This window comes from Elephantulus edwardii, unplaced genomic scaffold (genome assembly GCF_000299155.1).
Source record: "Elephantulus edwardii isolate Elephantulus edwardi_28Jun2011 unplaced genomic scaffold, EleEdw1.0 scaffold00360, whole genome shotgun sequence".
In the NCBI taxonomy this organism is placed as follows: domain Eukaryota; kingdom Metazoa; phylum Chordata; class Mammalia; order Macroscelidea; family Macroscelididae; genus Elephantulus; species Elephantulus edwardii.
The window spans coordinates 467626-481857 of NW_006400110.1; the positions used below are offsets into that span (position 1 = coordinate 467626).

At 39.5% G+C, this 14232-nt stretch overlaps 1 protein-coding gene across 1 annotated transcript in view; it reads left to right on the plus strand.

Annotated features, from left to right (window-relative positions):
- Positions 1-14232, plus strand: part of ZNF292 (zinc finger protein 292) — a 171052-nt gene that overhangs the window by 36743 nt on the left and 120077 nt on the right. The window lies entirely within an intron of this gene.

The window sequence follows — 14232 nt, forward strand, 5'->3', positions numbered from 1 at the left end:
ATGTAGAAAAGATTGATGTTGTCATAGTTACTTGAACCAGTGATCAACACCCTTCAAAAATAAGAGTCAAGCATTTTCTTCAAGATGTATCTGTGTTTTTGACAGCCCGCCACTTCTTCCGGTCTTGAACCAACACCACAACTTAAAGGTATCAGTTCTTCTTTGTCATCATTATTCATTTTCCAGCTCTCAGCTGCATAGAAAGTGATTCAGAAGACTGTGGCCTGAATCAGGTACACTTTAGTTTTCAAACTAATATCATTGATTCTCAGTATTTTGGAGAGGTCCCTGACAGTGGTCTTGGCCAGTGTGATATGTCTCCTGATCTCCTGACGGATGAGACAACATACAAGAGTGTTGGTTGTTGATCCAAAGTAAGATGAAATATTAATAGTTTCCATCTTTCCCATATATTGTTACCAGTTGGCTCAGTGGTAAGGGCTTTTTTTCCCCTTGAGATTGACATGTAATCAGAATGAAGCCTGTCATCCTTAACATTCCACAGCAAATGTTTTAACTCCTCATTTTCATTAAACAGGGTTGTGTCATTTGCATACCTCAGGTTGCTAATGCATCTTCCTTCTATGTCGATACCACATTCCTCATCATAGAATCAGACTTATGAGTTATTTGCTCAGCATACAGAATGATAAATGTTACATCCCTGGCCACACCCTTTTTGTTTTTAAACTATGCAGTGTTTCCTTACTCCTTTTGAACAACAGATTTATGATCTCCGTAAAGATTTCATCAGCACAATTAAGTATTCCAAGATTCTTATTTTTCTCAATGTTAGCCATAGTTTGTTTTGATGCACAAGGGGCTAAGCGATTCTGGTGTTTATGTAGCTCTCTATCTGTCTGTATCTATCTATCTATCTATCTATCTATCTATCTATCTATCTGTCTGTCTGTCCGTCCATCCGTCCATCCATCCACCCACCCACCTACCTACCTACCTATATACATTCTACAGGTTGGCACTTTGAGTTACTCTCAGCTTTGTAGGAGAAATCTGGACAGTGTCTATAAATATTGATAGCCTTGAAGACCTGATGGAGGGGTATTAAGAGTGAGACTTAACTTTATGGCATTGTGTCTTTGGGGTTTTATTTTAGGCATTATGTTTAGGGTTTTTGTTGGTTTTGTTTTCTAGTGTGTGTTTAAACTACCTATTAAGTGACACATTACTAAAGATATGTCTGTTAGTTAAATAAAAGTTCATCTGAAGGTCATTTTAAGAGTTTTTACATTTTACATCTCTTTTTAGCATTCTTTTAGAATTCTGTAAAAAATAAGTATACCATTAATTGCTTTTTAATTATCTTCTTAAGCATTTAATTAAGCAGTTTTCATTGTAATTTATATTGTTAAGGCTAATTACTGTTAATGGAAATAAATAATTCATAAAGATTACCTTGCTCAGTAAAAGCTTAAAAGTTAAAAAATACATCAAATTTAATCTTTAGAAAAATAAATTTCTAAGAATTGGGGGGAAAAAGAAAATAACAGTGAAGAAGTCAAATGACACATTGTGATGGGCCAGGCTACTCTACTGCTAGGGGCCTCTTTATAATGGTAAAGAGCAAGTTGTTCTTGTTGTTGTTGTTATGTGCTGTAGAGTCATTTGCGACTCATAGCGACCCTATGCACAACAGCCCTAAACCCTGCTCTATCCTGTGCCAATTGCGCTGCCTCTGACACACCCATCGCAATTACCCCAGTCACTGAATCAGTCCACCTCATAGAGGGTCTTCCCCTCCTGCGCAGTCCCTCTACCCTACCAAGCATGATGTCCCTCTCCAAGGACCTGTCTCTCCTTGCAACATGTCCAAAGTATGTCACTTTAAAGCATAAGGTGTGTCTCACTTAGATTGTTACTTTTAGTTGTTTTATATGCATGGGAAAGGTAGGCAGTGAATAAAGAAGAACAATGAAAAATTGATGATTTTGCACTGTGGTGTTAATAAAGAATATTGAATATACAGTGAACTTTCAAAAGAATAGATATGTCTATATCTCTCATGGTGGAAGTACAGTCAGAGAACACCTTAGATGCAAAGATGATGAGACTTTGGTGGGCATATTAAAAGGAAGGAATAGGCCTTGGAAAAAGACATCATGCTTGGAAAATAGAATCAATGAAGAAGATAAAAACTCTGAACAGGATGGACTGCCACAGTGACTACAACAATGAGTTGAAGCACAGCGGAGTTTATGAGGATGGTGCACGATCAGTCAGGGTTTCATTCTGCTGTACATGAGATTCCTGTAGATTGGGCCAGACTCCATGTAACACCTAATAATGTTACTACTAAAAAGGCATGTGTACATGCAGATGCTTACACAAGTATGTGATATTTTCAGTTTATAATTTAGGAATGGCTCATGCTATGTGAATTTTGCTAGGCTGTAATTTGTAGTATTTATGAAATGGCCCTCCAATTTGTATCTCATACTGGGAACATTTCATGATATGGATATGTATTCTGGCAGAATTTGCTTTCTCTTAATCTCAGATCTGGATTGCTGTTGTCTAACCTGTGGTGAGCCAACAACCTGGCCTGCTGAATTTCAGTTTGCTAGGCCCTTCAAAACAATAAAACACAGAAAGACATTCCTCTGGTACTTCCTGCTTTCAGCTAAGATCATCTAACATTAGCTACACTATTTCTAGTACCATGACCCCTTCTAAACCCAGCCTGAACTTCTGGCAATTCTTTGTTGAGGTGTGGATCACAACAAAATATGGCGGACTCTGAGAAGAATGGGAATCCCAGAACACTTGATCCTGTTAATGTGTAACCTGTACTTGTACCAGGAGGCAGTCATCAGAACAGAGCAAGGAAACACTGCATGGTTCAAAATTGGGAAGGGTGTATGACAGGGATGTGTCCTATCTTCATACCTGTTTAACCTACATGCAGAACAGATCATCCGGGAGGCTGGACTCTATAAGAATTGTGGCGTCAGGATTGGTGGAAGATCCATCAACAGTCTGCATTATGTAGATGACACACCCTGCTTACTGAAACTGAGGAGGATCTGAAGTGCTTGTTGAAGAAGGTCAAGGACTACAGCCTTCAATATGGGTTGAGGCTCAATATCGAGAAGACAAAGATTCTCACCACAGGACTAGTTGGCAGAATCAGAATGGATGGTGAAGAGATGGAGATTGTTAACATTTTTAGTTTGCTTGGCTCTACAGTCAACACTCTTGGCACCAGCAGCCAGGAAATTAAAAGACGTATTACAATGGGAAAGTCTGCTGTTAAAGACCTCTCCAAAGTGTTGAAGAGCACTGGTATCATTCTGGAGACTAAGATGTACCTGATACAGGCCATGGTCTTTGCATTCACTTGCTATGTGTCAGAGAGCTGGACAGTGACTTACGGAGATTGGAAGAATTGATGCCTTTAAGTTGGTGGTGTTGGAGAAGACTATTGAATATGCTATGGACTGCTAAGAAAACAAACAGGTTCAACCTAGAGAGAGCTAAACCAGGCTGCTCCTTGGAGGCAAGGATTCTGAAGCTTCATTTGACATACTTTGGACATGTTGCAAGGAGGGACCAGATCTTGGTGAAGGATGTCATGCTTGGGAGGGTGGAGGGACAGCACAGGAGAGGAAGACCCTCTATGAGGTAGATTGATTCAGTGCCTGGGGTAATGGGGGTAGGTGTGTCGGAGACAGTGAGATTGGCACAGGATAGAGCAGGGTTTTGGGCTGTTGTACATAGGGTCTCTGTGAGTTGCAGGTGACTCGAATGCACATAACAACAACAAGCCCTACAACTACATGAGTTAAAAACCTTCAGCCTGGCAGCTGATCATGGGTTTAGGACTTGTCAGCCTCTAATTTATATTAGCCATTTCTGTGGAGCTCGGATAGTGTAGTCTCTGGCTTGTTGCATTGCTAACCAAAAGGTCATGTGTGTCTGGTGGTTCCATTTCACCAGTGGCTTACTTGGAGGAAAATGGGAAGGTCTCCACTTGGGAAAGTTGACAGCCTGGGAAACCCAGTGGGGAGGGTCATTGTGAGTGATATTGGTATTGCAATGCCACTTTTTTGCCACTAAGCCACCAGAGCTCCCTTTACATTAGTATGTTGTTGGTGTTGATTGCTTTTGAGTCAAGTGTGACTCATAGCAACTCTATGAACAAAAGGCCTGAAGCCCCTCTACCACTATCAGCATTTATCAAAGTTCATAATTTCTGGAGGCATGTTGTTTAGGAAGTGGATGCCATAAGTCTGCATATTGTAGTAAATAAACCATATTTAAACAGCCAATAAAATAAGACATCAAAATGTTTTTAAATTATGAGTTGAGTGAAAGTTAAGAGAGCAAATTTGTTATCCCACTGTATCTGCTTATTTTGTTTCACAGTATTAATTACAACACCCACATTGTTAATCGCACTCTTTCTGCTTGTGTATTACTTCATCTCTTCCTTTCAGACACCAGAATCTTATTTAAGGGGGTTTCTTAGTTCCCGTTTCCTACTTCTTTAGCTTTCCTATTCGTAACATCTTGAATTAGCTATGTTCTTGAAGAACTTGGAAATTGTAGTTTCCTGATATAAATAAGAATCTGGTGTGGTGGGTGTGCAGATGGAGAGAGGGAAACAACTCTGCTCTCGACATTTTTGTGCACTATAGTGGTAACAGTACCTAACTGATGGGAAGAAATTGCTTCTTACTTTCCTAGCCTTTTTGTTTAATATATAATGAAAGTTGGCATAATTTTAACTAATATTCTAAGTTTGTAGAATGATTTCAGTGACCATGAGTGATAGAATATTTCAATGAGGTACTGCAGTTGTTCTCGCTGATTTTATTGTTCTCTGTTACCCCTCAGTGAGATGGATTGATTGGTAAATTACTGAGGCAATAGATCCAGCTGTGTCTGGGGTGGTGCAGGATAGGATAGGGTTCTGCTCTGTTGTTCACAGTGTTACTATGAGATGTACATGACAAAACCTGACAACAACAGCCTAGGAGTCTTTATGGTGTATTGTGTGTTGGTTGGGTTAACAACCATGCTTTCATAGATGCATGTTTTATACTTTACAAATTTTTATTATTAATGGATTTTTGTGGCTATTTCTTTTTGAGTTGTGCCATATCAGTGAGTGACAGTCTTTATAGCTTTGATATATTCATGCCAGTAAAATACTAAGGTAGACTCTCCTTTGAGGACCAGCTGTTTTGATTTGTTCTCACCTGAGGGACTCATATTCTGGCACAACATCTGGTCCTTTTCCACAGCAATCCATAAAATTTTCACTGGCTAGCTTTTTTCAGAAGTAGATCAGCAATCCTTTTTCTTAATCTGGAGGTTCTGCTGAAACTCATCACCTGTGCTGACTCTACTGCTACTTTAAATATTGGTGGCATAACTCAGCAGCACAAAACCTATCCACTATTAAACAAACTAACATTTGAACCACAGGCATAGAGGTTAGTATTCACACATGTTTTAGGGAAACAATTCAGTCCATAGCAGAAACTGTAATTACCTTGAGAATAAAACTTGCTGATGTGGAAAGAGCTGGAGTCAGAAAATCAAAGGGACTGAACTCCCTCAGCATTTCTTAAGCTCAAGGAACTGAGGAACAAATTCTAGCCTCAAGTTGCAATACCTAAGGATGCTTTGGGGAGAATATTAAATGATCCTGAAAGTATTAAAAGAAGATGGGAAGAGTATACAGAGTCATTGTACCAAAAGGAATTGGCAAATACTGAAGAATTTCATGAAACAAAGTATTAGCAAGAGCCTGTGGTGATGAAGGAGGAAGTTCAAGCTGCTCTGAAAGAGTTGGTAAAATCTTTGTAGAATTGGTAAAAAACAAGGCCCCAGCCTTGGATATATTTTAGCAAAAAGATGCTGCCCTAGATGTGCTCACCAAGTTGTGCCAAGAAATCTGGAGGACAACCACCTGGCCCACTGACATGGACAAGATTTTATATTTGTTCCCATTCCAAAGAAAGGTGATCTGACAGAGTGCAGAAATTATCGAATAATATCATTAATATCACATGCAAGCAAGATTCTGCTGAAGATGATCCAAAAACTTCTGGAACAGCAGATCAACAGACAGAAGTGCAGTCTGGGTTTACAAGGGGTACTAGGGATATTGTAGCTAGTGTTAGATGGATCTTGGCTAAAATCAGGGGGATACCAGAGTTTCATTGACTATGCAAAGGCATTTGACTGTATGGACCACAACAAGCTGTGACTAACTGAGAAGAATGGGAATCCCAGATCATTTGATTGTGTTTATGCGAAACCTGTACTTGGACCAGGAGGCAGTCATCAGAAGAGAGCAAGGAAACACTGCATGGTTCAAAATTGGGAAGGGTGTATGCCAGGGATGTATTCTGTCTCCATACCTTTTCAGTCTATGTACAAAACAGATCATCCAGGAGCCTGGGCTGTAAGAGGAATGTGGCATCAGGATTGGAGGATGATTCATCAACAACCTGTGTTATGCAGATGACACAACCCTGCTTGCTGAAACTAAGGAGGACCTGAAGCACTTGCTGCAGAAGATCAAGGACTGGAACCTTCAATATGTATTGAAGCTCAACATCAAGAAAACAGAGATTCTCACCACTGGACTTATTGGCAGCATCATGATAGATGGTGAAAAGATTGAGATTGTTAACAGCTTTCATTTACTTGCCTCGACAATCAACACTCTTGGTACCAGCAGCCAGGAAATCAAGAGGTGAATTGCACTGGGAAAGTTGGCTGTCAGGGACCTCTCCAGAGAGCTGAAGAGCAATGCCATCAGTCTGGAGACTAAGGTGTCTGATTTAGTCCATAATCTTTGCAGTTGCTTGCTATGCGTCATAGAGCTGGACAGTGACAAGGGATGATAGAAGGAGAATTGATGCGTTTGAGCTGTGGTGCTGGAGAAGAGTGTTGAATGTAGCATGGACTGCTAAGAGAATGAACAGATTTATCCTGGAGAGGGTTAAACCAGGCTGTTCTTTGGAGGCAAGGGTTTTGAAGCTTTGTCTGACATACTTTGAACATGTTGCAAGGGGGACCAGTCCTTAGAGAAGGACATCATGCTTGAGAGGGTGGAGGGACAGTGCAGGGGAGGAAGACCCTGAATGAGATGGGTTGACTCAGTGACTGGGGTCATGAAGGTAGGTGTCTCAGAGACAATAAGATTGGCACAGGTTAGAGCAGAGTTCAGAGCTGTTGTACATAGGGCCGCTATGATTTGCAGGCCACTTTATGGCACATGACAACAACAAAGGATAACCAGTAAGATGTGTATGAACATCCAAAAAGGGAAAGGGAAGGGGGTGGGAAGAGAAGGTTGGGGGATCACGGGGTCTCCCAGTTTGGTGGGTGGAATTAATTTATTAGGTGACATCAGGTCAAGTATGGCCCGTAGGGATCCTATGAAGAACAGATCCTGTGCCATCTTTACACCTCAGCCCATTGTGACAGTTATGGTGGGTAGAGGAAGGGGATGGAAAAACCCCAAAGAAACTGAAAAAAAAACAAAAAACAAAAACCCCAGTGTACATGAATGAAATATAATGTAAACAAATTATTATATACGAATAAATTTTTTTTAAAAAGGAAAAAATAATTTTTAATATATTTGTTTTATTCTAGCAGTTATTCCTAATTTAACAAGAACTTAATATCACTCTGATTTTTTTTTTTGGAAAATTTTATGTTTTTACTGAAGGCTGAAATGTTGTGTGTGCCATCAAGTCGAGTATGACTTATAGTGACACTATGAACAAAAGATCTGAACCCTGTTCTATCCTGCTCCATCCTCACACTTCCATTGCAGCAGCACCACATCATACACGTGGTTGAGTGGTCTGCCTCTCCTTCGCCAATCCTCACTACCAAAATAAATAAGCATAATTATATGGATGCTGAACCATCAAAACATAAATGTTCCTCGGTGTTCTTAAATGTATAAGGAAAATAAATGTTTTCATTGTAGTCTTGCCAGAAAGATGACTTATGAGGAAAAAATTGGAATATTCCTTACTGCAAATTGATAATTTTAACTGTCCTTACTAACCTACCTTATGAAATGCAGACCTTCCAATATCTACACTTTTGACTGGTACAAGTAAAGGAAGTTAAATAATTTCCAATTAAAATTCTCAGGCCTCATGAAAATTCCTAGCTCTTCTGGCTGTACATTCTTACCACTAGAGTTTCTTAAGCTTTTAGTTCATAATTGGGATTTGAGCTGTGGTGTAGTCCACAGGAAGTTGTGTTGCTAATCCAAAGCCTTTCTGGGGAGTTCAAATTCACACCTGAATGGATCAGTTGCACCTTAGTCTCCAGACTGACATTGTTGCTGTTCAGTACTCTGGAGATGTCCCTGGCAACATACTCTCTCAGTGCGTTTCATCTTTTGATTTCCTGGCTGCTTTCAATCTCTTCACCATCCATCATGATGTTGCCAATAGGTCCAGAGGTGAGCATCTTTATCTTTTTGATGTTGAGCTTCAATCCATATTGAAGGCTCCAGTCCTTGATCTTTGGCAGCAAGTGCTTTAGATCCTCCTCAGTTTCAGCAAGCAGGATTTATCCTTTAGAATTATTCCCCCCCACCCCACCCCCCAGGTTGGGCTGAGTAACTGAAACAGCAGAAATAAATCATGAGATTTGAGCCATAGCAAACCTGTTAGTTACATGAAACCTGGGATAGCTATTAGCAAAACTGTGGATGCAGTTTCTCAATAAAATCCTAGAGAAGATTTTTATTTATTTATTTGGGACAGTTTGAGTAAACATTTCTAATATATGACTTATTAGAGTCCAACTCTACCTGGGAAGTTGGGCCAAGAAATAGATAACCTTTGTGGTTCTAGGCTGTAGGAAGTTGTACTGCTAACCAACCTAAAGGTGGTATGTTTCTCCAGCAGTTCAGATCCACCAGGTAGTAAAAGGGACACTCTCCTGAGCAGTTTACACACCCTCTGAAAATCCACTGGAGGGTTAGTTCTGAGCCAGTGACAGTGAGTTTGAGTAGTACTGATGATGAATACCAGAACTTTGCATTTGACTGACCAACAGCATATTGGATGCCTTTGTTTTCTCAGGAACAAAAGACAATTGTTGTGTTGTGTACCATTGACTCAGAGTTGATATCTGATACTCTGCAGCTTTTCAGAGGCAGTAAATTGCACAGGAGATTACCCTTCTTTTTCCTGTGGAACCAGATGATTCAAGCTTCATATCTGTAGATTGGCAGCACAGTTTCTTACCACTTAGCCACCAAAGTTCTATATAATTTAAGAGAGACACTGTGCGTAATTGAATGTCTAGGACCATCGTTTCCCAGTGTAAGTGGTACAAAGATGGGCTGCAGACACCCTGAATAATGCTCTGTCCGGAAGGGAGGCAGGAGCCATTCTCTGATTGGCCAGTGAATAACTAAAGGTCTCAGTTTGAGAACGAATCTTTAATTCTAAGGATTTTTCCTTTTCAACAGCTAATGCCTCTATTTTCAGAAATAATCCTGATAATATACGGTTCTGTTTTAATGGAGTCTTTCAGAAGGCTGCCTTGGGGAGTGTGTATCTTTTCATTCAGTGGTGTAATATATTTTAGGATTTTCTTCACAGCCCTTTGTGAGTTTGCATTTATAAGAAGGATGGTATATATTGTTAAAACAAGCCAAAGAACCTTTAAGATGTTAGTTCAAGTTGTTAATATTGTTAGAATGTGGCTTGGAACTGGCAGCTTATGTCACTGCTCTAGTCTGCTCGAATAAAGACTTTCCCCGATATCCACGTCTTTGAAATCCATACCTGCTTTGGCCTTGTGTAGTAGGCAGAACTGGCTGTAGTAGTGATCCTTTGTGTGTTTTACTGAACAGGCACTGTGCATTCCCCTGTTTGACCTCAAACTAAAAAATGAGCTTGTTGCCATTCAGTTGGAGCCTGCTTACAGCTGACCCTCTGTTGGGTTCCTGAGGCTATGAAAATCCTACAAGAGATTTTCCATCTTTCTCGCAATGAGCCTCTAGTGGCTTTGAACCACCAGAGAGACCCAGATTAGCTGTGGAGCTCTGTTTGACTTATGAGTGTTAAGTCCTGCCCTACCATCTTAGCTGGCACACTCACACTGCCTTAGTGTTTTCTAATGTTTCTTTGTTTTCTGTTCCAGGATTCCATTCAGGATGCTATAGTACAGTTAGTTACCATGCTTTCTTAGACTCATCCAGGCTATGATGATTTCTCAATTTTTCTTGTGTTTCATGACCTTTGAGGGTAAAATGTCTCTAAATTGGAATTTTTCTAGTATTTTCTAGCTATTAGATTGGAGGGTTTGGGTGCTGAAGACTTGACGATAAAAATGCCATTTTTACTACATCATACCGGAGAATGCTAACCTGATCACACCTGGTAGGTTGTTAGGTTTCTTCACAGTAAAGTTACTCCTTTCCATAATATGTTCTAGTCATCACACTTAAGCATGCATCTTAGAATGTGAAAATATGTTCCATCTGCTTGAGAATGGAACATCTAGAGAAATTATTTGGAATTATTTTACTCTAGAGATCTCTTTTTTCTTCCTTGTTTAATCATTTATTTATGCCATTATGGACACATGGATACTTATTTTATATTTTTGATGGTAATCCAGTGCTGCTTTATTTACTTTTTGTTGTTAAGATTGTTCTAGTTTTTGCCATTGGGAATGCTTGCTTTCCATTAATGCCTTCCTTTTGACATCGTTGTAGGAGGTTTTATAAGCACACTAAGTATTGATCTAGAAAAAATATTAACTTGAAAAATAAGTTGTTTCATATACAAGCAGTGTCTCTGCTTTTACATTCTTGCTAGAAATGAAAGCCCATAATAACTAACAAAATTCAACTATTATCTTTATGTCCTACTGTCAGCATTCTTCACTCAAGTATTTTAGAGACATTGTGAACATTGAAGAGAGTGTTGTCAAGAAAAAAAGACCCTAAAAGATCGTCTTTGAAAATCTTGGAACAGTGACCTACAGGGAGATTTATCAGGAAATGAAATTCTTTGCCCCAACAGTGGAGAACATATTTTAAGAACAAAGAAAAATTTGTCCAAAGAAATACTGATTTTAGTGTTTAGTTTGAATAGCTAATAAACATTTTTGAAGTATGTTTGTTTTGCCTTTGACCAATTTAAATATATATACACTCAATATATAATATTAAATTTAATAAATTAATTAAAATTTAATATTTAAATATATTTGTAATATAGAATGTTTTCTGAAATTGTATTTCAATATAATATTGTACTTGTAAGGGTTTCATTTACTAGGAAACTACTACAAGGTAGGGTGGCATAATTTCTGGTTCTGTCTTAGCAAATTACCACAAATTGTGTCGCTTAAAACAATAGAAATGTATTCTGTCTTCGTTTTAGAGGCTATGATTCCAAAGTCAAGGTGTTAACAGGGCCATGAAGACACTGGAATCCCTTGATTTGGTGCCCTGATACTGCCTCAAGTCTTCCATCACTTTCCTGATTTCACTTATCATTTGTTTATCTTCCCTCAGTGTGTGCTTGCTCTCATCTTAATAAAGACACCAGTCATAGTAGGGCTAGCATGTACTCTGATTCATTGTGATCTTTCCTTGTTTTTCTGTAGATACTGTATTTAAATAAAGTCATAGTCTACAGTATAGATTCATCTCCAGTACAAATTGACTAACTGGTCTTCTTAAACCAAAGAAATGTAATTTAGTTATTAACAATCTTTGAAAGTCACTTCTAACACTCTTTTCTAGATAATGGAAGCATCTTTTAAGACAGATAAATAGATAACACATATAATTAGCTTTTCTTAAAGCTCTAGTACATACTGTTGTTGGGTTGCGTACCGTTGAGTTAGAACTGATCTGTAACTGACCTTCCAGTGGGTTTTCAGAGGCAGTTAAATGCACAGGAGGAGATTGTCCTTCTCCTGTGGAGCAGCTGGTGGATTCAAACCATGTGCCTTTGAGATTGCAGTGTAGCTTCTTACCTCTAGACCACCAGAATAATACATACTATTAGTAGATTTTTTTAAAAAAACCTTTTTAAGTTATAAAAATATCATTCCTTAATAATCAATGACTATAAAGTTATTATTTTTTCATTTTCTATACTCTTTTCTCCACAGATACTAGTTTAAAAGCTTATAAATCTAAGCACAACAGAATGAAACACTACACAGTCCTATGCCATTCTCTCTGTTGTTGTTTTGAGTCCTTTGTTGTGACAGCTTTATCAGTTCCTCTTGCCAAGTGTCTTCTACTTTCACTGACCCTCTGTTTTACCAGGATAACTTGTGCAAAGTATGTGAGATGAAGTCAGAGCATCCTTGCATCTAAGGAGAATTCTGGCCGTACTTCTTCCAAGATTATTGCTTTTTTATTTTGGCATTCTCATATATTCAGTATTATTTGTTCAGCTTTCACTTGCATATGAAACAAGAGATCTATGACTTTCTGATAAATGGTTCTGTTTGCAGAACATTGAAATACGATCCTACTGAGAGGAAAAAATGAGGACAGACCTATGACAAAGGACTAATCACTACAATGGATAGAAAACAGAAGACGTCTATAAAAAAATAGCCAGAGGATATGCAAAGACACTTCAGTGAAGAAGCCTTTCAGATAGCCAGCAATCACGTGAAGAAACACTCAAGATTGTTAGCTTTTTTCACTCAAATTCATTGTCGTTGAATTCTAACTGACCCTCCATTGAAAGGCTGTGAACTGCACAATTAGAGAATGCTTGTCTTCCTCTCTCAGGGCTCAGTGGTGTATTATTAGAACTGCCAGAGGGGCATATCTTTTCAGTTAGCGGTCTTATGACTCTTAAGAGTCTGAATCAGTGCATAGTTGACCATCCACTGAGTTTTCAGGGGCATTTAATCACAGGAAGAGACATGTGCCTTTGGGTTGGCAATGTAACAACTCCTTACCACTCAACCATTAGGTGTCCTTGAGTTGACTCAGTAGCAACCCTGTGAACCTTGCTCTACCCTGAGCCAAGCTCACGCTCTCTGACACACTTGATCCCATTGCCACAGTGTCAGTCCATGTCATCCAAGGTCTTCCTCTTTTGTGCTGACCCTCTGGAGGAGCAGCTTGGTTGCATTCTCTCCGATAGACCTGTTCTCTTGGTGATCCGTGGTATGTGTTTCAATGCCCTTCTCCAGCATCATAATGATGATTATTCTGTCATCTGTATTCATTGTTTGGTTCTCAAATGGATAGCAAGCAGTTGAGAAGCATTAACTATTAGGGAGGTGTAAATTGAAACAACACTGAGATCACCTCAGTAATAGCAAAGATCAGTAAAACTACACAAATGCACATGAGGGTGTGGAGAGGTTAGTGCTCTCATCGACTGCGACCAAAAATGGTGTATGCATTCTGGAAAGCAGGTGCTTCCTTAAAAAGTTATAAATGTTGTGTACTTTACAGTCGGAACCGACCCATAGCTGACCCTCTGGTGGGTTTTCAGTGGCAGTTAATAGCATAGGTGGGATTGCCTATCCTTCTGGATTGTAGCACAGCTGCTTGCCACTAGGCCACCAGAACTCCGGCAGTCCCACTCCTAGCTATATATCCTGAAGAAATAAGAGTTTCAGCTCAAACAAATACATGAATACCCATGTTCTTTACAGTAATAGAGGTGGAACAACCCAAGTGTCTGCTAGTGAATGAATAGATTAAGAAACTAAAGTACATGCACACTGTGCAGTAACCATGCCACCCCAAAGAGTAGTAGTTACTTTGAAACACTATATAGGGCTGATATATCTTGAGGGCATTATAGTGAGTCAAGTTAGTCACAAAACAACAGATACTGTGTGAGTCCACTGTTAGTTATCAAAGGAAGGATAAGGAAAGGTTTGTTGTTGTTGTTATGTGCCGTCGAGTCGTTTCCGACTGATAGCGACCCTATGCACAACAGCCCTAAACCCTGCTCTGTCCTGCACCAACCGCACTGCCTCTGACACACCCATCCCGAATACCCCAGTCACCGAATCAATCCATCTCATAGAGGATCTTCCCCTCCTGCATTGTCCCTCAACCCTCCCAAGCATGATGTCCCTCTCCAAGGACCCGTCCCTCCTGGCAACATGTCCCAAGTATGTCAGACGAAGCCCCAGATTCCTTGCCTCCAAGGAGTAGCTTGGTTTAATGCTCTCCAAGATAAATCTGTTTGTTTTCCTGGCAGTCCA